The 27,833-nt window shown below is 34.9% G+C and overlaps 3 long non-coding RNA genes across 3 annotated transcripts; all 3 read right to left on the reverse strand.

The window, feature by feature from the left end:
• Nucleotides 1–2,228: 2,228 nt before the first annotated feature.
• Nucleotides 2,229–3,255, reverse strand: LOC144428374 (uncharacterized). The gene is made up of 3 exons (XR_013478319.1): nt 3,098–3,255; nt 2,750–2,899; nt 2,229–2,371 (listed from the first exon to the last, which is right to left on the reverse strand). It is a non-coding gene; the product is annotated as an uncharacterized LOC144428374 (long non-coding RNA).
• A 5,632-nt stretch (nt 3,256–8,887) lies between these two features.
• LOC144428273 (uncharacterized) lies at nt 8,888–10,499 on the reverse strand. The gene is made up of 3 exons (XR_013478232.1): nt 10,342–10,499; nt 9,724–9,861; nt 8,888–9,038 (listed from the first exon to the last, which is right to left on the reverse strand). It is a non-coding gene; the product is annotated as an uncharacterized LOC144428273 (long non-coding RNA).
• A 12,798-nt stretch (nt 10,500–23,297) lies between these two features.
• LOC144428302 (uncharacterized) lies at nt 23,298–24,718 on the reverse strand. Its single transcript, XR_013478258.1, has 3 exons — nt 24,575–24,718; nt 24,049–24,177; nt 23,298–23,448 (listed from the first exon to the last, which is right to left on the reverse strand). It is a non-coding gene; the product is annotated as an uncharacterized LOC144428302 (long non-coding RNA).
• Between the last annotated feature and the right edge of the window lie 3,115 nt (nt 24,719–27,833).

The raw sequence follows: 27,833 nt of genomic DNA on the forward strand, positions 1-27,833 counted from the left end.
TTGTAAAATACCATTTAATCGGTTCATGGTTCCCAATATTAAAAGTGTTAGTAAGAATTTCAATATATGCTTGTGACAAATGTGGAGGTTTAATTGACATGAAAAGGATATAAGTAATCACCAAGAAAGAAAGCTCAACAAGGCGAAGTACTATAATGGTGAAAGGTTCTCGACCTGTTGCAGCTCAAGTTAAAGCAAGACAATAACTAGCCAGTAAAATATTTCAATACACGGATTACGCCTGTCTCTCGAAGTAATGAAAGTCGAAAAAATAGAGTTGGTGCTAACTGATCGCCGAATAGCGCATTGCGTGGCGGATGTTACCGTACAATTTAGATGAATAACCAGCGAAGTCAACGCTAGTCACCGCTAACCCACCGAGCAGATCAAACCCCAAAAATGCAAATCAAAAAATTTAAAATTGTTGAGAAAGACTGGCAAACTCGGTGACGGGATTTCTTCGGTAACACCTCGAGCACGAAAAACAATCTGGGTTTGTAGGACATAACTACCGAGGGAAATATCAGGAAACGCGTGGAACTCCATCATATTGCCAGTGGCAAGATGGAGCAACAGAACTTTTTATTGCGTGAGTGCTTTCGACGGGCGGCATCGTCCATGCTCAGATTGTCGAATGGGCATACCACATCGAGTACTACTACCAGATCTGTGTCCAGATTCCCTCGAGCATCAAATCGAGCCTCATCATTCCAGATGCTCCAGCGATGTCTTGGCAAACTGCGTTGACAACGCCCGACCACTGTCGGGCAATCAAAAAGAAGACGAGGTTTGTACCAGTATATGTTGAGAGAAAAAAATACAATAGGAATTCTCACCCTAAATTTGCCATCAAGAGCAGCAGCTTCCTCTGAGACATTTGTGTACGAGGGATTTTTTTTTATCTTTGCACCGGTTTAAATAAGAATCCAAAGTTTGCGGGCAGGCCGAATTGTAATTCTCGTACTGAATTGTTCCAGAACGCCGGTACATAGTTTGGTATTCATTCTTTTCCATTAGGTTGGTAAAAAAAAGTCGTTGGGACAAATTTGAGTTTACAAGATTTGAAGGGTCAAAAATACCCATCTGCTTACGGGTCCCACATGTACAGAAATAGTGACATACAAGGGCCTAAGAAGTTGTTAGAGCAACACGATAGTTTACTTGCTTAAACTACCTCAAGACTAACTAGGATTGCCAAACTGCAAACTAATCCAGTCCCAATGAAGCACAGGCAAAAAGTAAACAAAGTTGAATAGTTAGGTCTGAATTGACCTTTCTCTGAGTGAACCTGGAATGCCGAAAACTACGCCTGCTGACTAAAAAGGCTTCGGAAGAAAATTGAGTTTATCTTATGCTCAACGGCGTAACGACTTGGTTTGATGGATTAAATGAAAAATTCCACCCCAGTCGAAGCAATGTTTGTGTTATCTACGCTGATTTGCTAGTTAGAGTGAGGTGTTGGACGACGACTTAAAAGTTGAAGAACGCGGGTTCGCTTGGCGACGAAGTTGAGGGGCAGAGAAGGTAAACATAATGCAGTGCTCACCGGTGTTATCAAGTCGGAGTTTTATTTCTTCGATTACAGTTGCATCTTTCTTGTTCTCAGCTAAAATGCCGCTGACCGATACAGGCACAGAGCTCGCAAAACACGTCTTCGCGAAAGATCTAGATAGGGTTTCCTGCAATTTTTATAAATATTGTTCTTGCCCCACTTGTGAAAAAAATGTCGGGGTTTCTGGCAAATGTACCAGTCTTTCTTTCAATAAAAGTTCATAATACCAAAAAGTGGAGTCTCTGCTTGCCAACTGATATTTGAAAATTGCTCCCGCTTGCAATTATCACCTGAACATGCGTGCAAATGTTACTCGAGTTTTTGCCATCAGCTAATGACTAGAATGTGTCACGGAGTTAAAACATATTTTCAATTAAGGAGTAACTTTTTCATATCGGCGGACGATTCATTTTGTACCAGTTATTTTTTGAAAAATTCATTTGACAATAGATTTCACATTCTGTAACTCGAACATGAAGAAACAGCAAGAAAATTATAACTTTTTAAAAATATTTTTTATGAAAGGTTTTCGTTTCAAGTTTCAATTCACTGGAACACTGTTTTAACATCCGTGTCAATATATTTCGGCATTGGCCTCATGTTTACAGGTTGTTGTCGATAACCGTGTTTTTTTTACTCTACCCATGGTAAAAATTTAGTGATCAAATATACAATGTTTCAATTTTTCATTAATATAAGTTTATTATCACAAACAACAAAAGTGTGGCGAGAATCAAAAAAGGCGTTTTTACAGAAGTCAAGTTTCTTTATTCAGTCTTCCCAAAGTACAAACATTCCTTTGGCATGTCTCGCACAGTTCTGAAAATTGAAAATAACGTTCTATGTTAACAAATGTTAAACACAAAAAATTGTTTAAACTGTTTCCCGTAAAAAAAACAATTTTTTTTCACAATTCCAAATTTGTAGTCATTGTCACTAAATATTATTAGTAATGAAAAACAATGAAATGGCAGAAATTAGGATTAAAAAGTGCAGGTAAATTTGTTGTGTCAAGATTTAAAGGAAAATGGTTTACCCTTTTCCGATCTTATTCATTTCCTATCAACACTAATCTTTCATAAAAAAAAATGTATGACAATCGCATTTATGGTATCAGTCAATTATACATGGCATGTTTGTGAATTGATATTTAATAAAATCGTTTACTGGAAGCTGAAAATAAGTCACATTTTTTACTTTTAGCTCTTTTTTTCCATAAGCATGAGCATCTGATTTTGTACTGCTTTTTACGAAGCGCACAGAATCTTCCGCATCGTTCACTGCTATCGAACAAATATGAACCAACTTCAACGTCAATGCCATCATCGCCGTCGTACTCGGAGTAATCTGTAAATTGAAAAATAAAATGTTGCCTGCACAGTGCTGAAAGACCTAATGTTTGGCGTGGCAAATTAAAACTTTGAATTCAGACTCCGTGGCCTATACTTCAAAGCAAAGGAGCATAATCATCCTACAGGATGAGAATAATTTTTTTATGCTCCACTTACCTATAGACTGAAAAAATAAAAAATGAAATATTCTAACCTTCAGAAAATACAACTGCAATCATTGTCAATAGGAGGAAAAATGACAAGAACTTCTCCATCTGCCCGATATGTTGCATTCGCGTTTCGTTGAATTGTATTTAAACATTACTTGGATAGCTTATATACACATACGCTGTTGTTAAAATTGTGGTAAAATAACCCCAATTCAACTGACATTCAGGTATAATATAAATATGCAGTTGGTTCACCGGCGTTGCAAAGATTATTTTGTTGTAAATCTTCAGATAACGTAGACGCGACAATCGAAGGAAGTTCTCAAGGACGCCAATTCGCTGATTTATTGTAACAGGGCACTTGAATGGAACTATTTCAATGAATGGATTATTATGTGAGCTGAAAAAATGCATACTTGAATCCATTTCAAACTGCCATTGTCTATGTATTCAACCTTATAATTCTTTTTTATCCATTCGAGAAAAGTATTTTCAACTTCGCTATTCACAGATTCAATGTATATATATACAAAATGATTGTATCGCTATTTTAATATTTTTAAACAAAGAAAGTAAGTTGGTTTTGTTAGTGAATTGAATGGCGAATTGAAAGACACGGCGGTATTTTATTCGTTCTATAAAAAAAAAATGACCCAAAGCGAATGGTTATGAATGAAGCTTTTCGCAACTTAATGCAAGTGCTTTCACTGCAAAATTGTCTTCCTCGACTCGACATTTTTTTTAAATTGAATACGCCTCATTTAAAATTATTACAGTTTTAAAACTACTATTGTCACACGAACAAATAAAATGCAAAAGATGCAATTTCACAAAATGTTATTAATCGATTGATAAATGAGTTTGCTTATTCGTAAGGAACAACAACAACATAACTTCAAAACGATCCTTTTGTACATTTCTTGTCAAATAAGAAACAGACCATGAAAGCGATTTTTCGGCACAAAGTAATTTGAAACACTCGAATAAAGACGATATTTGGTAGGAATAATACTATAGGAAACAAGAGAGCGATGCTCAAATATATGGACACGGAGGCCAACACGAAGTAGTACACACGAGTATGTAATCTGTCACGGCAGACTACCGATACCGCAGTTTTCACGGCTTTGTCTGAACACCAGATAGCAACTAAAGCGAACGCAGAACCAACGCAGGGTGCGCCAATTTTAATTTTGATGAGGTCATCGCACACAAAAGACGAACACTGTTTAATGTTTTTACCTCATATCTGTATGAAATGAGGGAAATTGAACGGTTCATTGCATATAAAAATGGGAGAATAAAGAAACATGATCAAAAATGGAAAATTTTATGATACATTTACTGATTATTTTATATGATGAATGGTGTATTGTCCATGATTAGTGATTGTTGTAGATGTACCGATCAATTGTGTTTTATATATTAATAAATTTATACAAAAAAAAAACGAACTTCATAGAAAGCAGAAATTTTCGAAATAAAAAAAATTAACAGCCTTCAAGCGAAAAATACAATTTTTAACCACTGAGCAAATCAAAACGATTGGTCCAGTGGGTAATAAGTATAGCGATTTTTCCACGATACAATCCCCCAAAATACTCAAAGTTGCTCTCAATTGATGTATGAATTATCATGAACCTTCATTCTACAAAACAATGTTCACGCAAAATTACAATCTTGCAAGAGTTGAACTTAAACTGGACACGCACGAAGATATTTGACGACAATATTTTTGGAAAGGAAGAAAACAAATCGATTGCTTTGCTATATTGTTGCAGTTGGGGTGATATTTGTTGTTGGGGAAAAGGTATTTGTCGTTGGTAAAAGCACGCTCGTCTCCGAAACCAATCAAATTTTCATTACTAAAATATGGTGGAAGCTGCTAGAAGTTTATTACTTTTACCGGACAAGAAATGGACCTATAGATCGTTTTAGTATTATGTTGTTGTTGTTGGAATTATTTTCCTTGATCGCTTTTTTCCCTTATTACTCGAGCAATAGTTTTGAAATTTGTAGGGGTTGAAGATTGTATTTGTCACTAGAAGGCTAATGCTTTTACTTGTTTCCAAAATTTCTTCCGGCATTATGGGAATTTTATATGTGCGATGGCGTCATAAAAATTACAAATTGCGCATTTCATAGAGGTTCAACGTTCGCAAACTATACTATCTGTTGGTCTAGCGAAGTCGGGAAAAGTACGGTAACGGTATTCTGTTGTAAAAGATTAGAAACCCGTACCTTTATGTCCATATATTTGACCATTGCGCTTTTGTTTTCTTAATTTTTTCATGAGTATAATATGGTGCTCGATATTTTTCAAATTTTTGCAATTTCTAATTATATTTAACCTCCGCGTGGATTTATGTCACACCAGTCCAATATCTTCCCAAGCTGTGGTTGGACGAGTGCCGATGAGAAATGTAAAGGACTTGATTTTCAGTTTTAATTTAAGGTTTCTTAATGAACATATATTAGATTTCAGTGTGAGTCTCGTAGACCAATGTTTCATATTTCTGAGCATTGCTCTATTGTTTTAATTGTTTGCATCATCTTTGAGTCAAATATTACGTGTATAAGAATGTTCGGAGTCAAAGCTCTGGTCGCGACTAATATAATTCAAAATCGGTAAATTTCTTTATTCCTGGCTAACTCTAAGCACAACTAGCCTACTCACGTGACCATGGTGCAGGATTGTACTATTTCTTTATGGTCTAAACTGGACACGCACGAAGATATTTGACGACAATATGATGTTCTGTTATCGATCTTCTTTACATGCGTAAATAAACTAAGGAAATATCGGCTTTGCCACACACGGAATTTTCTGAGATAGTTATTATTATTATTGATTTAGCACAGTGATTTTCAACCTTTTACTTACTGTGTACCACTTCAATGTGTTTTTTTCTAACTGCGTACTAACGAAAAAGCCACTTTTGTAGATGAGAACAATGACACAAAAAACGCGCTATGGTAGTATTTTATATTGTGGCACTACATCTACATTTTTAACAACGACAAATTATAACCTGTGGCAAAGTTCCGTATTAAATATATGCAGTAACAACATATTAATTGCGTACAAAATCGTAGCAGAATTTGCGTGGCCTACCTTCAGAAATGAAAGGCTTTAATCATCGTCGCCACTGAATTATCGCGAAGCTTTGGCGAATAAACTTTGATATGCGTTAGCCGCTGTCACGAAAAGCCTAACCTGTATATAGTGTTCTGGTTCATTTAGTAAATTTCGGTTTAATTGTTTAATTGTCATCATGGATGACAATTCCTGCTCGCACTCTCATGTGAAGGGGAAAACCATAATAGTCGAACAACATTAAGAGCCAATGTCTGGTAACCAGAAAACAATTTTAGCCAGAATTTGATTGGTTACATGTCGAACAGCCAACACATACAGCAGGTCGCAATAGTAACATTCATAGGATGTATCAAGATGTATCAACGAAAATCGGGAAAAACATGCCCGTTTCTTTTTTTTAGGTTGGAATTAGCGGATGAGGGCGATCCCTAGAGACGAGGACTGGAATACATACATTATAGAAGAGAAAAAGAAAGCCTTGCCGCCATATTTTAGCTAACTTAAAAGTTTGTTGTTGCAATTATGCAAAGCTTCTCGCGTACCACTTGGAAAGCTCCGGCGTACCACTGGTAATGCGCGTACCACAGGTTGAGAACCACTGATTTAGCATGAATACTTATTTCGATATCGTACCGCTGCAATATAAAAAACTAAATCCATTTTTTTTACTTTCAACTACGATTTCCTTATCTGGACATTGTTAAATGACTGCTGTATAAGTTAAGTCAGGTATAAAATAATGCTCTTGGAGTAGGAGTTATGTTCCAGCTAACACCCAAATCAAACAGGTCACTATGCTTGTTATGTTATCCAATTACTGAATTAAATAACTTTCTACTCCGACTTTCAATTCTAGGTAAATAAATATATATCGACTTTCATTCGGTAATCATAAAAATTTGAACTATGGAAACTTTTCTTTTTTATTTGTAATACTCCAAACTCCAAAATAGTAGCATTCAATACTCAAATTTCATTGCAACTGGTCACGTTATTGTATCGAATCCAATGAACAAGCATATCCAGCCCTATACTATGAAACTGTTTAAATATATTTAATTACACGCTATGATTGATAAATCTTATTCCAGTTCCAAATTTACTTTTGATTTGACGAGGGTATTCGGTTGGAAGTTAAAATCCCTTGCTATTACGAAATACTAGGGTTGGGCCGGGATTGGGATCCGGACTCGGATTCGAGTCGAATCCAGGCAATTTTTTGGACTCGAATTCGATATCGAGTCCACATCGTTTTCACCGAGTCTATAATCAATTCTGTTTTTACTAATCCACGCCTATGTCTGTACTTTTACCTCTATAAATCTCACTACAGACCTTAACTAGTTGAAATTCAAAGTTAGATATGTAACAATATCACTCGTGTGTATTATAAACACTCCTAATAAAAACGACAACAGATATCCAGATAACATAACGCAAGTTAAAAACTATTGATAGCTTATAACAGGGGTGGGCAACATACGACCCGCGGGTCGGGTCCGGCCCGCGACGAGATTTTGACCGGCTCGCTGACTGTATCCAACCACATTTTGTAATGTGGTCCGACGCATAATTCCTGGATATAGCCGATCGCTCTACTCTCACCGCACTGTCAGTGCGAGCTGGTGGAATAAACAATTACCTTAGTTAACAAACAGTTACGTTAGCACACTTGTTAAACAAATAACATAAGATCAAAGCAGAGAGCATTGTAAACATTCCCCACTACTCGTTTCAGTTATATTTATATTTAGATTCTAAATATAAATAGATTTTAAAAATTAGATTTTATATTAAGTTTTATTAATCATGGAATATCCCAAGAAATGTGAGGTTGACTGAGAGTGTTGGGCATTTAATAAAGATTGGATACCGAAGTATTTTTTGTAATAATCCGGCCCGCCGAGGACTTCATTTTTTCACATCTGGCCCGCCGACTAGAGAAGTTGCCCACCCCTGGCTTATAACAATGATGCGCCAGTCGCCTTCAAACTATCTATCCTTTTTGGTATACATGTGGTACACAATAAAATATGTGTTAGCGCAATATTTTTGAGTTTTCCATTCGCGTAAATAAATATGAAACATGATCATGATCAACGCAAGGGGGAAGGAATCTCATCAATGCCTTTTTTAAATCGAGTTTATTACATGCAATCCTTTCTCTAAAAATAATAAAGCATGGAGCGTTTTAGAACATTTACATGAACTACTAAATTGCAAGCATTGTATTGACGACGAGTGGCATCTCTCTACCATTTGCGCACTCGACATAGTAAATTTAAGGCTAGAAATATCTGGAATTATGGGAAAGCATTGTAGTCAAAAACTTCTTGTTCTTCATATTGATAGGTAAGAATTTCTAAATAACCGCCCAGAATTGACGCAAGGTGGTGGGCTAGAAATCCAGTCCACAGCCAAGGCGCACATTGACCCACGTTTACGTTTGTATTATGGCCGCCAAAAAAGAAGCAAAATATATTTTTAAATTGATTCAACAGCTATCTGCGGAACCATTAGACAAAAATATGAGCTACGACGTATGTTTGTGAATGCACGATGCTGTATTATAGTCAAAAACGTGTTTTTCTACTTTTACATTGTGACGTCACGGACTCGGGGGATTCGATTCGAGTTCTTGACCTATTACTCGGATTCGTCGAATCTCTGTAAGGCCGGACTCGTCCATCCCCACGAAATACACATGCACTGTGCAGATGACAATAGCGTGATGTAATGTTTTACACTTTATTATTCAAATGCAAACAAAAAACATAAAAATTCACTTTGCTGTCGACATATGTATATAATATCGGCTTTTCAAACGTCCTTTGAAGAGATTTTGAAGGTGTGGCACGATGCCTCACGACATGCTTCACAAATAGCTGAAATAACAAGAAGATATTAATACTTCAAAACAGTTCTGACACATCAAATTAGTAGATGCTCATATGTATAACCTTTCAATTCATTAACTATAAAGAAGAACATTTATAATATTCCCGCAATTTAATAATTCAAGTTTGTTTTTGGTATTTATTGAATAGTCAGTTTTTATCAATCATTTAATCGCCTTTTATGCTGATTTGGAGTCGAAATAAACTTATCTTATAAGTTCTGCTGGATCTACACAAACATGACCCAATCAACAGTGTTCAGGTAGAGTCACATAATAATATCAATGAAAGATTCATAAACTAATAAGTTTTACGCTTTAACAATGTTCGAACTGGGGAGATAGGCTTTGGTATATAATGATAGATTTTTATACTCAACCAAATTTCGCGAACAAAAAATACTTTGTCTGACTGTTGAATGTTTTGATTTAGTGACCGAATCACCACCTATTTATTACATACAACCTTTTTCAATGAGTGTGATTTTAAAGAAGATAAACTATATCTTCTTGTGATTGACATCAGATAATTCAGAATTAAGGCGGTTTTGGAAAATGTAGTCAGGAAAACAAAAACTAAAGCAAATAATTTTCCACATCAAAATAAATTAGAACGCAAAAGGGGAATTGGAAGCTAAAGTTTATATTTATCAATTCTAATTGAGTGTAAATACCTTTTCTTTCCAGACGCCTCATCCTATAACAAGGTTTTATTTTATATTTTCCATTTTGCCATCTGCAGAATTTTTTGCATGGATTTCTTTTTCTATCAAACATCAGTTGATCATATTCATCAGCAAAATCGTCGATATCTGTAATATTGTATTAAATCGATTTCATTGAATCAGTTAAAATAATAGTTGCCCACCAAAGCGTGATTCCTTCACTTCGAGGAATTTTGCTGCTTCGAGGAAGAAAATTGAACCTCGTATTTGGTGATGTTTTACTGATATAGTTTAGTAATATTATAATGCATATTTATGCACACATTATAAAGAATTCAAACTGTATAGGAGCCAAAGTGCGAACTGAGCCGAACCCTAGCTAGTAATAAATTGAAAATTGAGTGACAAAATGGAATAAAATTTTATGCATAGTGAGGAATAAACAGATCCAAATAGGCGTAGGGAGGAATTTATCGAAAAATATCGCAGTCTACCGAGATTTAATGAACTACCTGTTAATGCGGGGTGGTTCAACAAGCATGTACGATATAGTGAACTAAGAGTTTGGTCTTACTTTTTATTTCTAATTTCCATTACCAAATTTAAGCAACAGTAAAGAGGAATAACCTTGTGAATTGACGACCACAATGAAAATGACTAACAGTGCAAGAGCAGCTAGTATTGCTTTCCGTCCCATTGCTTCCTTCGTTACAAGAAACTGTTGTCGAATAGCGAATATAGTCGCGGTTTTATGCCTTCGTACTACAAATAAATTACAGCGGTATTACTTGCGTTTCACTGTAAAATGCCTGAATTGCACAAAAAATCGCTTGCTTGCATTATTTCAATGGTATTTCGTTTGTGTCTGAGGGGGTATTTATTTGTTGGTATTTTTTGTGCGAATTTGTATTTATTGTACATGTAATAAATTTTTTCAAATATACCAGCTTTTGGTGCAATTTGAGCACCTTAAATTAGACCACAAAAGTTAGTGCGCTTCAACTCTGCTCACAAATAATTCCAATCCTCATGATGGGATAAAAATTATTGAAATGGACTTTGGGCTGAGTCGATGAAACCCTATCACACCAGTCGAGGATGGGTAGTATTCAAAGCAAACTATAGTTTATAGTTCTAGCTAGAACAGGGTGGTCCAAACCCAGGCCCGCGGGCTACATGTGGCCCGCCGCTTCATTATCTGTGTCCCGCGTCGCATTCGGAGAGGAATCAAAAAATCGCATTTTGTGTTGTTTCGTCATAAAATCAACCAAAAAATCTTTTGACATATTGTTGCATCACCAATGTCACTGAATTGACTAATGTTATGGCTTGCTGAGGCAACTAGCGAAGTTAAACGAGCAAAGATCTTGGCACTATTGTGGCCCGCGAACAATGCAAAAGTAATTTTGTGGCCCGCGGAGCTGCCAATCTTGGACCACCCTGATCTAGAATATAGATCTAGCGTGATGATTCTTGTAATCGCTATAGCTGGTTTGATTCTTATTTGCCATCATAATTGAGAGGGCAGTGTATCTCGGTGAGTGCAAACGGTGACAGAAATATTGAGTTGGAATAGAAAATTCAACACCATATAGAATAAACTGCAAAAAGCTTCCCAATTCTAAGTTACACTGACAAGGATATTTGAACTATGTATGAATGTAAAATTTAGCATAATTATACGGTTTTCGTTTATTTTTTCGATGATGAAGCGGTAAACAGAATAGCATAGTGTGTATCTTTTATAGTTTATTCATGAGCAGATTCTATTGTATTGCAGAAATTTCTATTGGATGATTCATCGCGGGATCTACCGAGGCGAGCTTTCAATGTAACAATTACTATATTCGAAGTGATTCTATAAAATTTTACTGATGTTCAGAAATGTTTTATAGGGAAGCATGTTGTATGAAACTATAGTCTGAATTATATTTGTATTAATACAGTGGTTTTTTTTTCAAATGTTTGAATGGAATTGAATAAAAGCCCTGGACGTTGCAGAAAAGAAGCACGTTATAGTGATTTTAATAGTAACAAAACAGATCAAATTTCGACGACGCATACTTCAATCCTGCAACATGATTCATTATCCTACATTATTCTCAATACGGCATGATCTGAACATCTATCATTCAATTGAGAAAGGGAAAATTCCAAATTTATTGATATTGCCAATGGACAAAATTATGAAGCGAATTTTGCTGACAGCAACCTGGTATTTTATTTAGTTCAAACAGCACTTTAAGACCAACGATAAGATTTGCAGAGAAACTGAAACAAAATAAATTGTGTGTGTGAAAAGTAAATTGATAAAAATAAACTAACGAACATTTTTAATAGAATATATATTTATAAAATGGTAAATATCACCATTTTAAATAATTTAACTTAACAATTTCTTTGCTGATGCAAATTCAAAACCAGCTTGAAATCATTTCATAATATGCCAGTGATAAAAATGTTGCATTCTGGTATGCATTCATATTTTTGATGATCTAATTTGTATATTCAAAAACCAAGCAGGTGATCGTCGAACAAGGCCTGTTTTGCTTGATTTTATCTGTTTTTGTTCTATAGTCTGTGTACGGTTGGTATCCTTCGCGCTTCATGCATCGCCATGTGTATAATATTTGAAGAAAATGACGAATGGTTGCATTTGCTAGGTGACGCAAGTTGATTTCAGTTGGATATGTTATTATTATTTAAATAACAAGAGAGTGGTGCTCAGATATATGGGCACGAAAGCCAAAACGAAGTAGTACGGGTATGCAACCTGTCACATTGGACTACCGGAAACCGGAACCGTCACAAGATGCGCAATTTCTAATTTAGATGCTTTCTACAAAAATTATTTTTTATCCAACATTGCGATAAATATTGTTTCATATGAAATCGAACTCGTTAGTTTAAATTCATGCAAATTTTGCAAAAATAGAATTGAACATTTGTGTTGTCTACTATAACTTTAATCCCACACAATAATCGTTGGTTGTAATTGTGTCTGTTTTTGTTGCTTATAAAATATGAAGTCAAGTGAATTTACGCGTGCAATGTGGGTCCAATGTGGGCCTAATCACCCAACAGTTTTGGACCCACATTGCACGCGTAATTTCACTTGAATTCATATTTTATAAGCAACAAAAACAGACACAATTACAACCAGCGATTATTGTGTGGGATTAAAGTTAACATTAAACATTATAAACATATTGCATTAGCCTGATGATGTCATATCTATTTTCTTGTGATTGCTCCTTGTTAGACATTGAGTGAACCTGTAGATCTTTTTAAAATTATGTCGTTGTAAGAACTCTTTCTCTAGTTCTTGTTGTTACGAGATATGAAAAATCCCTTCTCTCTTCAACTAACGGACCAATTGCTTTGAAATTTTCAGTGATTAAAGATTGTTTAAGTCGCTAGAAAGCTATTTTTTTTATTTATTCCTATAAATCCGATCAGATCTTTTTTTATACAAAATTCGCTGTAATATTTATTATTCATGGAAACAAGGTTTTAATCGTGAGGCCATCTTACGTTTTCCTTTTTCCAACTTGTTCTACGTTGAAACCGGGAGTTTCTCGATACAGGTAACGCACTGTATGATTATGTGCGGTAAGTTACATTAAAAAGTACCGATACCGGTACTGTGAATGATTTTATAGTATAGTTGGGAGTCGAATCTTTTTTTTCACGTTAGCGGAAGACGCAAAAATCATCATCGGTACAGGACGGGTAAAGCTAGAACATCCCTGGTGGCGGTACTAGAAAGTTACGATGGTCCACAGTGCCAGCTTCGTCCAGGATATTTTTATTGGAGAAATTGTAATATTTCGTTTTGGCTTTCGTGTCCATATGTTTGAACATTATTTGCTTGACGTTATGTCTAGTTGTTATTATTCCCCTGTTGTCTGATGTGGTGTGTCTGGCGTTAATCCAGACAGTGCAAAAAATGTTTTGCCACAATTGCTTCGGCAGTCTGGGATTTGTTGGCAGAAAAGTTTATATCAATCGTGCAGATATGCAGGAAAAAACTGACCTCTATGAAAAATACGAATTCGAAAACTAAAACTCTTCCTCGAGGGTAAACTCGAAAACGTTTATTGCTCAAGACATTTTCCAGACTTTAACATGCCCTGATTCAATATTCCTTGATTCATTCATGTACACTTAGACTACTTCAAATTATCCGTAAAACTGAGCTACATTTCAAGGTATCATGCACACAGATATTCAGCTTAAAACCCCAAGGTTTGTCATACCAATCTAAAATATTCTGTAGGCTCAAGTAGGAATCATCTAGAAACGCTGTTGTACAAAAGTGAATCGGAGCATACGACATTTATGGCTACAAGAAGATTTCAAGTAAGTTTATTGGGATCTAAAGTAAAATAGTCATCGACGGATCCACTAGAACATATAAATTAAGGAACTATCGGCTTTGCCACATACGGAATCTTTTAAGATAGTTATTATTATTATTAATTTAGCGAGAATACTTATTGCGATATTGTACCGCTGCAATATAAACAAGAGGGCTATGCTCAAATATATGGGCACGTAGCGCCACATAGTGGCAAATTTATATGACGTAATAGCACACACAAAAAAAAAACGAATCCCATACAGATCACCGCAATATTTAAAATAAATTAAAAATGAAATCGCCTTATAGCGAAAAATTAAATCTTTGATCACTGAAACCCTTAAAGCGATTGGTCCAGTAATCAAAGTGAAAGGCGATTTTTTTCTGTGACAAAGAACATCAACAACATATTAACAAAACTTTATGTCCATTAACGTGTTCAAACCCTGATTTTTTACCTTTAACAACGGCATCCATATCTACCCATTGTTGAATGCTCGCGGCTGTGGCTAATTAGTCCAATATTTTGTTCCAAAAATTGTTAATCAAATGAGGAGAAATATATAGCCATTTGGTTGAATCATCTTATCAGATTTTCACTTCTCAGAATAAATAAGTTTTATTTCATCTTAAAGTATTTGACTATAAATTTTGTAATCATTTCCTTCGTAAGCAAATCTTGTAAGCTCAAACCAAATAGGAAAATGAACCATTTTTTTCAGTAAGCATCTTTCAGTAGAAATAAAACGAGACAATTTTTGACTCGTCAAAACCAAGATGAGATTCTGGCCTCAATGACCTACGTTTTTAACTTAATCAAATAGAGCTTTGTAAGTTTAGTCAGGTATGAAATAATGTCGCTGGAGTAGGAGTTATGTTCCAATCAAAAAGGTCATTCTGCTTGTTATATCTATATTATCGAATCGAACAACTTTCAACTCCGACTTCAGCTTCAATTCTAGGGAAATAAATATTGACTTTCATTTAATAATCATAAAAAATTGAACAATGGAAACTTTTCTTATTTATTTATTTGAAATAATCCAAACTCCGAAATTAGTAGCGTTTAATACTCCAATTTTATTGCAACTGATGACGTTATTGTATCTGATTTAATGAACAATCACACTCAGCCCTATATCATGAAACTGCCTAAATATATGTTAATATTGTTATGATATATCCTAATCCAGGCCCAAATTTACTTCTCTAATTTTGTAGCAGGTCGATATATCGTTTTGTTTTGTGCTTTTACGTCTTTACAGGCCAGCAAGGCCGACATCCGACAAGCGTTTTAGGTTTAGAAGCAGATTTTGTCGGTTTGAATACCGACATTCGGGTTAATCGCAATTCTAATCGCGATTAGGTATGCCGACATGCGGACCAGATATTATCTATCATTCAATGCACTTTTACGTTGTTGCAATGTCATAAAATCAAAGTGTGAAGCGTTTCCTTTTTGTTTAATGTAGGAGAGGAGAAAGGCGATTGAATGACACTATCTATTCTCGAGGAATCGCAAATTTGATTTTACGAGGGTATTCGGTTAAAATCCCTTGCTATCACGAAATGCACACCGCTGTACAGATGACAAAAGCTTGATGCAATATTTCACACTTTATTATTCCAATGCCAACAACATAAAAATTCATTTTTTTGTCGACAGTTATATGAGGCGTCCGAAGCTGTGACACCATCGAGAACGACATACTTCACATAAAGCTGAAATAATAAGAACATATTCATATTTCAAAACCGGTCTGACACATCAAATAAGTAGATTAGTTCCCTCGTACACCGTCCAAGGCGTTGGACAAATTGCCATGCGCAACAATTGATGGATTTCGAGTGATAATGTTCGATTTGACCCACCAGCAGTTTTATTGTTGATGTTAAATAGCCTGCAGCGGATCCATGGTTAGAATTGTTGCTTTTCTTTGGAAGGCTTCGGAAGAAAATTGAGTTTATCTTATGCTCAACAACTTGGTCTGACGGATTAAATAAAAAATTCCACCCCAGTCGAAGCAATGTTTGTATTATCTACGCTGATTTGCTAGTCAGAGTGAGGTGTTGGACTCGACGACGACTTAAAGGTTGTAGAACGCGTGTTCGCTTGGCGACGAAGTTGAGGGGCAGAGAAGGTGAAAATAATGCAGTGCTCAACGGCGTTATCAAGTCGGAGTTCAATTTCTTCGATTACAGTTACATCTTTCTTGTTCTCAGCTAAAATGCTGCTGACCGATACAGGCACAGAGCTCGCAAAACACGTCCTCGCGAAAGATTTAGATAGGGTATCCTGCAATTTTTATAAATACCGTTCTTGCCCCACTTGTGAGAAAAATGCCGGGGTTTCTGGCGAATGTACCAGTGTTTCTTCCAATAAAAGTTCATAATACCAAAAAGTGGGGTTTCTGCTTGCCAACTGATATTTGAAAAATCTACCGTTGCAATTATCACCTGAATATGCGTGCAAATGTTTCTCGATTTTATGCCATCATCTAATGACTAGAATGTGTCACGGAGTCAACGCAAATTTAATTAAGAAGTAACTTTTTCATATCGGCGGACGATTCATTTTGTACCAGTTGTTTTTTGAAAATATCGCTTTTTCGTAACTACTTGACAATAGATTTCACATTCTGTAAATCGAACATGAAGAAACAGCAAGAAGATTATAACTTTTTAGGAATATTTTTCATGAAAGGTTTTCATTTCAAGTTTCAATTCACTGGAACACTGTTTTAACATTCGTGTCAATATATTTCGGCATTGGTCTCATGTTTACGGGTTGTTGTTTGTTGTTGTCGATAACCTGGTATTTATTTTCCACCCATGGTAAAAATATAGTGATCAAATATACAATGTTGCAATTTATTCATTGATATCAGTTTATTATCACAAACAACAAAAGTGTGGCAAGAATCAAAGAAGTCGTTGTTACAGAATTCGTATTCAGAAAGTCATATCCAGTCTTTCCAAAGAACAACAATTCCTTGGGCATGTCTCGCACAGTTCTAAAAAATTGAAAATAACACATTGTGTCTATGTTAACAATTGTTAAACACGAAAAATATTGATGGATTTTTATACTCAACCAAATTTCGCGAACAAAAAATACTTTGTTTGACTGTTGAATGTTTTGATTTAGTGACCGAATAACCAAACATAATAATTACATACAACCTTTTTCAATCAGTGTGATTTTAAAGAAGATTTTAGTAAACTATATCTTCTTGTGATTGACATCAGATACTACATCAGATCAAGGCGGTTTTGAAGAATGTAGTCAGGACAATTTACTTCTCAGTGAACGAAAATATGTGAAAAAACAAAAACTAAAGCAAATAATTTTCCACACCAAGAAAAGTTAGAAGGCAAAAGGGGAATTGGAAGCTAAAGTTTATATTTATCAATTCCAATTATGTGTTAATACCTATCCTTGCCTGATGCCTCAATCTATAACAAGATTTTATTTTATATCTTCCATTTTGCCGTCTACAGACTATTTTGCATGAATATCTACTCTTATCAAACATCAGTTGATCATATTCATCAACAAAATCGTCGATATATGTATATATATATATATATTGTATAAAATCGATTTCATTGAATGCACACATTATAAAGAATTCAAACTGTGTAAGAGCTAAGGTGCGAGCTGAGCCGAACACTAGCTAGTAATTAATTGAACATTGAGTGACAAAATGGAATAAAGTTTATGCATAGTGAGGAATAAACAGATCCAAATAGGCGTAGGAAGGAATTTATCGAAAAATATCGCAGTCTACCAATATTTAATGAGCTACCTGTTAATGCGGGGTGGTTCAACAAGCATGTACGATATAGTGAACTAAGAGTTTGGTCTCATTTTTTATTTCTAATTTCCATTACCAAATTTAAGCAACAGTAAAGAGGAATAACCTTGTGAATTGACGACCACAATGAAAATGACTAACAGTGCAAGAGCAGATAGTATTGCTTTCCGTCCCATTGCTTCCTTCGTTACAAAAAAATGTTGTCGAATAGCGAATATAGTCGCGGTTTTATGCCTTTGTTTTACAAATAAATTACAGCGGTATTACTTCCGTTTCACTGTAAAATGCCTGAATTGCACAAAAAATCGTTTGCTTGCATTATTTCAATAGTATTTTGTTTGTGTCAGAGGTGGTATTTATTTGTTGGTATTTTTTGTGCGAATTCGTATTTATTGTACTAGTAATAAATTTATTCAAATATACCAGCTTTTAGTTCAATTTCAGCACCTCAAATTAGACCACAAAAGTTAGTGCGCTTCAACTCTGCTCACAAATAATTCCGATCCTCATGATGGAATAAAAATTATCGAAATGGTCCTCGGGCTGAGTCGATAAAACCCTATCACACCAGTCCAAGACGGGTAGTATTTAAAGCAGGGTTGGCCAAACTTTTTGGCCGACGGGCCACATTTAGTTTACTATTAATTGCGCGGGCCACATGGTAATTAGGTTCTAGTTTTGCTACACTAACTAAAGATTAATGAAAAAACAAACAAAACCCTTGCACCAAACTTTTTCAATAATAGGAACAATAAAAAAACAAAGATACAGTAAAGTCAACAAAGGTTTTTCTACACGTAGATATTTTAGTGTAAAGTTTGGCACTGTTTTTTTGCTAACAAGTTTGTCAATATTTGCTGAGATGGACGATGTAACAATGTGAAGCAAATTTTCCATATGACTGTCAGAAATTAGTGATCTCACAGGGGATTTGACATGGTTCATCTTTGAAAAATCTGTGCTGCCAAATAATGAGGTCATTAAAACTGCCATTCTGCCCAAGGGTGTAAGCGACTATTTATGTATCGATATCTTCCACTCATGGCTCGTGTGAAAGGGCTAGCAGAGCACATTTCAGGAAAATGAACAAATTATTCGTATCAAATCTTCATATTAACTACATCACTCGAAAAATAGAAGTTTTACTCCTTTTTTTATTTAATTCCGAAAATACAGCGCGGGCCACTCGGAACTCTTCGGCGGGCCACATGTGGCCCGCGGGCCACGGGTTAGACGACCCTGATTTAAAGCAAATTATAGCTTATAGTTCTAGCTAGAATATATTCTAGCATGATGATTCTTGTAATCGCTATAAGTGGTTCGATTCTTATTTGCCATCATAATTGTGAAGGCCGTGTATCTCGGTGAGTGCAAACGGTGACAGAACTATTGAGTCGGAATAGAAAATGTAATGCCAAATAGAATAAATTGCCAAAACATTCCCAATTACACTGCCAAGGATATTGGAACTATGAATAAATGTAAAATATAGCATATACCGTTTTCGTTTATTTTATCGATGATAAAGCGGCAAACAGAATAGCATAGTGTGCATCTTTTATAGTTTATTCATGAGCAGATTCTATTGTATTGCAGAAATTCCTATTGGATGATTCATCGTGGGATCTACCGAGGCGAGCTTTCAATGTAACAATTACTATATTCAAACTGATTCTAAAAAATTTTACTGATGTTCAGAAATGTTTTATAGGGAAGCATGTTGTATGAAACTATAGTCTAAATTATATTTGTATAAATACAGTGGGGTTTTTTCAAATGTTTGAATGGAATTGAATAAAAGCCCTGGACGTTGAAAAAAAGGAGCACGGTATAGTGATTTTAATAGTAACAAAACAGGTCAAATTTCGACGACGCATACTTCAATCCTGCAACTTGATTCATTATTCTACATTATTCTCAATACGGCATGATCTGAACATCTATCATTCAATTGAGAAAGGGAAAATTCCAAATTTATTGATATTGCCAATGGACAAAATTATGGAGCGAATTTTGCTGACAGCAACCTGGTATTTTATTTAGTTCAAACAGCACTTCAAGACCAACGATAAGATTTGCAGAGAAACTGAAACAAAATAAATTGTGTGTGTGAAAAGTAAATTGATAAAAATAAACTAACGAACATTTTTAATAGAATATATATTTATAAAATGGTAAATATCACCATTTTAAATAATTTAACTTAACAATTTCTTTGCTGATGCAAATTCAAAACCAGCTTGAAATCATTTCATAATATGCCAGTGATAATAATGTTGCATTCTGGTATGCATTCATATTTTTGATGATCTAATTTGTATATTCAAAAACCAAGCAGTTGGACGTCGAACAAGGCCTGTTTTGCTTGATTTTATCTGTTTTTGTTCTATAGTCTGTGTACGGTTGGTATCCTTCGCGCTTCATGCATCGCCATGTGTATAATATTTGAAGAAAATGACGAATGGTTGCATTCGCTAGGTGACGCAAGTTGATTTCAGTTGGATATGTTATTATTATTTAAATAACAAGAGAGTGGTGCTCAGATATATGGGCATGGATGCCAAAACGAAGTAGTACGGGTATGCAACCTGTCACATTGGACTACCGGAAACCGGAACCGTCACAAGATGCGCAATTTCTAATTTAGACTTTGGATGCTTTCTACAAAAATTATTTTTTATCCAACATTGTGATAAATATTGTTTCATATGAAATCGAACTCGTTAGTTTAAATTCATGCAAATTTTGCCAAAATAGATTTGAACATTGGTGTTGTCTACTATAACTTTAATCCCACACAATAATCGTTGGTTGTAATTGTGTCTGTTTTTGTTGCTTATAAAATATGAAGTCAAGTGAATTTACGCGTGCAATGTGGGTCCAATGTGGGCCTAATCACCCAACAGTTTTGGACCCACATTGCACGCGTAATTTCACTTGACTTCATATTTTATAAGCAACGAAAACAGACTCATTACAACCAACGATTATTGTGTGGGATTAAAGTTAACATTAAACATTATAAACATATTGCATTAGTCTGATGATGTCATATCTCTTTTCTTGTGATTGCTCCGTGTTAGACATTAAGTGAACCTGTAGATCTTTTTAAAATTATGTCGTTGTAAGAACTCTTCCTCTAGTTCTTGTTGTTAAAAATCCCTTCTCTCTTCAACTAACGAACCAATTGCTTCAAAATTTTCAGTGATTAAAGATTGTTTCAGTCGCTAGAAGGCTATTTATTTTATTTATTTCTAAATTCCTATAAATCCGATCAGATCTTTTTTTATACAAAATTCGCTGTATTATTTTTTATTCATGGAAACACGGTTTTATTCGGGAAGCCATCTTACCTTTTTATTTTTCCAACTTGTGCTACGTCGAAACCGGGAGTTTTTCGATACCGTTAACGCACTGTAGACTACGTACGGCAAGTTACAGTAAAAAGTACCGGTACCGGTACTGTGAATGATTTGATAGTACAGTTGTAAGTCGAATCATTTGGTTTTTTGTTTTACGTTGTCACAAGACGCACGAATCATCGTCCTTACAGAACAGGTAAAGCTAGAACAGCCCGGGTGGCGGAACTGGAAAGGTACGATGGTCCACAGAGCCAGCTTCGTCCAGAATATTATTATTGGAAAAATTGTAATATTTCGTTTTTGCTTGCGCGTCCATAACATTATTCTCTTGGTTTTATGTCTAGTTGTTATTATTCCCCTTCTGTCTGATGTGGTGTGTCTGGCGTTAATTGAGACAGTGCAAAAAATGTTTTGCCACAATGGCTTCGGCAGTCTGGGATTTGTTGGCAGAAGTTTATATCAATCGTGCAGATATGCAGGGGAAAAACTGACGAAGTGATAATTGCAAATTCGAAAACAAAAACTCTTCTTCGAGGGTAAACTGCCTCAAAAACGTTTATTGCTCAATACATTTCCCAAACTTTAACATGCGCTGATTCAATATTCCTAGATTCATTCATGTACACTTAGCCTACTTCAAATTATCCGTAAAACTGAGCTACATTTCAAGGTATCATGCACACAGATATTCAGCTTAAAACCCCAAGGTTTGTCATACCAATCTAAAATATTCTGTAGGCGCAAGTAGGAATCATCTAGAAACGCTGTTGCACAAAAGTAAATCGGAGCATACGACATTTATGGCTACAAGAAGATTTCAAGTAAGTTTATTGGGATCTAAAGTAAAATAGTCATCGACGGGTCCACTAATTCATATAAACTAAGGAACTATCGGCTTTGCCGCATACGAAATCTTTTAAGATAGGTATTATTATTATTGATTTAGCGAGAATACTTATTGCGATATCGTACCGCTGCAATATAAACAAGAGGGCTATGCTCAAATATACGGGCCTCTAGCGCCACATAGTGGCAAATTTATATGACGTCATAGCACACACACAAAAAAACGAATCCCATACAGATCATCGGAATATTTCAAATAAATGAAAAATAAATTTTGTAATCATTTCCTTCGTAAGCAAATCTTGTTAGTTCAAACCAAATAGGAAAATGAACCATTTTTTTCAGTAAGCATCTTTCAGTAGAAAAAAAACGAGACAATTTTTGACTCTCAAAAACCAAGATGAGATTCTGGCCTCATTGACCTACGTGCTTTGTAAGTATAGTCAGGTATAAAATAATGTCGTTGGAGTAGGAGTTATGTTTCAATCAAAAAGGTCAATCTGCTTGTTATATCTATATTATTGAATCTAACAACTTTCAACTCCGACTTCAGCTTCAATTCTAGGTAAATAAATATTGACTTGCATTTAATAATCATAAAAATTTGAACAATGGAAATTTTTCTTATTTATTTATTTGATATAATTCAAACTCCGAAATTATTAGCGTTTAATACTCCAATTTTACTGCAACTGGTGACGTTATTGTATATAATTTAATGAACAATCACATTCAGCCCTATACCAGAAACTGCCTAAATATATGGTAATATTGTTAATGATAAATCCTAATCCAGGCCCAAATTTACTTCTCTAACTTTGTATCAAGTCGATATATCGTTTTGTTTTGTGATTTTACGTCTTTACATGCCAGCAAGGCCGACATCCGACAAGCGTTTTAGGGTTAGAAGCAGATTTTGTCGGTTTGAATACCGATATTCTGGTTTATCGCAATTCTAATCGCGATTATGTATGCCGACATGCGGACCAGATATTATCTATTATTCACTGCACTTTCACGTTTTTGCAGTGAAGTGTGAAGCATTTCCTTTTTATTTAATGTCGGTGAGGAGAAAGGCGATTGAATGACACTATCTATTCTCGAGGAATCGAAAATTTGATTTTACGAGGGTATTCGGTTAAAATCCCTTGCTATCACAATATGCACACCGCTGTACAGATGACAAAATCTTGATGCATTATTTTACACTTTATTATTCCAATGCAAACAACATAAAAATTCATTTTTTGTCGACAGTTATATGTATGTAATATCGGTTTTCAAACGTTCTTTTAGAGGCGTCCGAAGCTGTGACACGATAGAGCACGACATACTTCACATGAAGCTGAAATAATAAGAACATATTTATATTTCAAAACCATTCTGACAGATCAAATTAGTAGATGCTCATGTGTATGACCTTTTAATTCATTAACTATAAAGAAGAACATTCATATTATACCACCAATTTGATAATTCAAGTTTTTTTTGTTATTTATAAAATAAGTTCTGCAGGATCTACACAAACATGACCCAATCAACAGTGTTCAGGTAGAGTCACATAATAATACCAATGAAAAAGATTTATATATAAACAAATCCACTTTAATAATATCAAAACTGGGGAGATAGGATTTGGTATATAATGATGATTTTTATATTCAACCAAATTTTGCAAACAAAAATACTTTGTTTGACTGTTGAATGGATTTGATTTAGTGACCAAATAACCAAAAATATGAATTACATAAAACGTTTTTCAAGCGATGTGGTTTGAAATAAGATTTAAGTAAACTATTTTTTTCCTCTGATTGACATCATATTTTTCAGAATTAAAGCTATGTTTGAAAATTGTATAGTCCAGCAAATAACCTTCTCATTGAACGAAACTATGTAAAGAAAACTAAAGCAAGTAATTTTCGCAATCTCATTTGATTGTAAATACCGTATTTTGTCCATCGTTTTAATCTAGAACAAGATTTTATTTTATATCTTCCATTCGAAAGCCTGCAAAACCTTGTACAATATGGATTTCTTCTTCTATAAAACATCAGTTGATCAAAATCGTCGATATCTGTAATATTGTATTAAATCGATTCAATTGAATTAGTTAAAATAACGTTTACCTACCGGAGTGTGATTCCTTCATTTCGAGGAATTTTGCTTATTTGGGGAAGTAACTTTATCTAGTATTTGATGATGTTTCAATAATATTGTTTCGTTTTTCAGTATTATTGTACTGCATATCTATGCACTATAAAGAGTTCAAACTGTGCAAGAGCCAAAGTGCGAGCTGAGCCGAACACTAGCTAGTAATTTATTAAAAAAGATCAGAGTTTACCGAGAGTTACTGTACTCCATGTGTGGGATTGGTTGAAAAAGCATACGCGATATAGTGAGCTAAGAGTATGGTCTCGTTTTTCATTTCTAATTTCCATTATCAAATTTAAGCAACAGTAAATAAGAATAACCTTGTGAATTGACGACCACAATGAGAATGACTAACAGTGCAAGAGCAGCTAGTATTGCTTTCCGTCCCATTCTCTTCTCCACTCCTAGAAACTGTTGTCGAATAGCGAACAAAGTCGGATCTTTATGCCTTTGTACTACAAATAAATTACAGTGGTATTACTTGCGTTTCACTGTGAAATCTGTAAAATGCTCGAATTGTCCAACAAATCGCTTGCTTGCATTATTCAAATAGTATTGGTGTAGTTGGTGTATAGCTCGCAGGAGAGTCACGACTGTTTCAAACAATTAACGAATCGAAATAATACACACACTAGTGAAAATCTGGCTATTTTTATCTTTTTAACATTTTAAAATTCTATTGAAGAAAATGAATAGGCAATTGTATGATATGATAATTGAATTTATTAAATTTTTCAACATGCATGGGGAACTTGGCAACGTTTCGAGTAAGAAAAAACTCTTTTTTGGTTCGAACCCGGAATCTTTAATTGGAGACAATTTCCCGGGCAGGATACTGTGCCAGAAGTCAAATCGCACTGAAATGGCACATCTCGACAATTATAACTCCTAAACGAGATCCTGCGTAGGTCGTTGACTACTTTACAACTATTCCAATACAACATTCAATTGTAACCCAATATTTAGGAATTAATTTTGTATATTCTTCAACAATTGCTCCCGGCCAAATGCAGTCTAATTTTAAGAGGGAAATACTATGATTGAACATACTGAAAAGTTTAATGTCAAAGAGGATATTTGCGGTGAGAACGTGCATTATAGATTGTCTTTACATGACTGGAGTACTCAAAACAGAACTGCAAGATTCATTTTGGTTTGTGTTAGAGGTGGCATTTATTCGTTGGTATTTTTTAAGGGAATTTGTATTCATTGTGCAGTATTAAGTTGATTCAAATATTTCAGATTCTAGTTCAACTTCGGCACCTCAATTAGACCACAAAAAGTCAGTGCGCTTCAACTCTGATCACAAATAATTCCAATGCTTATGATAGGATATAAATTATCGAAATGGCCTTCAGGCATAGTCGATAAAACCGTATCACACCATTCCATGGTGCGTATTATTTAAGGCAAGCTATTTTATCGTTCCCTAATATAGTTCTAGCTAGATGCTTCTTAGAATCGCTACAGCTAGTTTGATTCTTATTTGTCATCAGCGTACACGCGATCTTGCTTTATAGAAATATTAGGTTGGATTAGAAAATTTAGTGCCATATAGAATAAATTGTAAAAACCATTCAAATTCTAAGTTATACTGACAAGGATATTGGAACTATGAATAAATGTCAAAATTAGCATATACGGTTTTCATTTATTTTTTTCGATGATGAAGCGGTAACAGAATAGCGTAGTGTGCATTTTCATTGTTAATTCATGAGCAGATTCTTTTGTGTTGCAGAAATTTTTATTGAATGATTCATCAGGATCTACCGAGTTCTCGATGCAACAATTACTATATTCAAATCGATTTTACAAAATTTCCCTGATGTCCTGAAATGGTATAGTGATGTTCATAGTAACAAAACAGATCAAATTTCGACGACGCATACTTCAATCCATTACTCTCACTTCAATTCATTATTCTCAATACGGCATGACCTGAACAGCTATCATTCAATTGAAAAAGAGAAAAATTCCAAATTTATTCATATTGCCAATGGGAAAATCATGAAGCGCATTTCGCTGACAGCAACCTGGTAATTTATTTAGTTCAAATACATCAAGGCCAACGACGAGATTTCCAGAGAAACAAAAACAAAATAAATTGCGTGTGTGAAAAGCGCATTGATAAAAATACCCCAAACAAATATTTTTGATAGAGTATGTAATCATAAAATGGTAAATATTATCATTTTCAATAATTCAACTTAACAATTTTTTTGCTGATTCAAATTCAAAACCAGCTTGAAATCATTTCATAATATACTACAAGTGACAAAAATTGCATTTTGGTAACACATAATATATTCATATTTTCGAATATCTAATTTATATATTCAAAAACAAGCAGGTGGTCGTTGAACGAGTTCTATTTCGCTTGATTTTCTTTGTTTTTGTGTTATAGTATGTGTAAGCTTGGTATCTTCCAGACTTTCTGCACGTTGATTTCAGATAGATATAATATTGTTATTTAAATAACAAGAAAGTGATGATCAAATATATGGACACAGAAGCCGAAGAAAAGTTGTACGGGTATGCAATCTGCCACCAGTATCGCAGCCTTATCGACTTCGCCTGACCACTAACGCGAATGCGGAACCGCCACAAGATGTGCAATTTTTAAGGTGCTCCCGAAGTATTAGTACAAAGATGGCGCACAGCCCGAACATACTATGTGTGCCAGGTTGGGGTTGTTCAGGTTGTGTGTCATCTTGGTACTAATACTTCCGGAGCGCCATTTTTAATTTAGATGTTTTCTACCAAAATTAATGAAATCGAACATTTGGCCCACAAAACAGTTTGAGGTCTACATTGCACACGTAATTTCACTTGATTTCATATTTTTAAGCAACAAAAAAGGAATTAACCAGATAACCACAACCAACGCTACCGAGTATTGTGCGGGATCAAAGTCTTACTTAATTAACAGATTTTAATAGACTTCAGACTCGACGATTTCAGGCGATGCTAATTATTTTGAACAATATTCTGTTAACATTATTAACATATTGCATGTTTGTTCATGCTTCGGTCGATGCTGTTTGTCGAGAATTGTCGTATACACTTCTAACTATTGGATGGGCGTGTTCATCGTGTATTTGCTTTGTTAATCACACACTTGCAATGATGATTTCATATCTCTTTTCATGTGATAGCTTCTCGGTAGACATGAAATAAACCTATAGATCAGGGGTCGGCAACCTTTTGTCGCTCGCGGGCCGAAATTAAGAGTTGCAAGTCATTGGCGGGCGACACATATTTTTGGATAGTTGAAAACCGAACGGATGATACTTTTTATGATAAAAATCAATCTCTAGAATAGAATATAGATTTATTTCCTCATTGCATCTCAAAAATTCCATTTGAATATTTTCAACGCCATTGAACCATTTGCACTTAGCGAAGCTTAGCTTGGTTTTGTTAACTATAGTTCAGCGAAGCGTCGCGGGCCGGGTTACATTGAGGTTGCCGACCCTTGCTATAGTTCTTTAAATATTATTTTGTTGTTGGAATTCATGTTATTATAAGTTATAATAAAATTGCTTATCTTTATGAGATCAGGTATTTCATCCAAAATTT

The sequence above is a fragment of the Styela clava genome, chromosome 10 (assembly GCF_964204865.1).
Source record: "Styela clava chromosome 10, kaStyClav1.hap1.2, whole genome shotgun sequence".
NCBI classification, from domain to species: Eukaryota; Metazoa; Chordata; class Ascidiacea; order Stolidobranchia; family Styelidae; genus Styela; species Styela clava.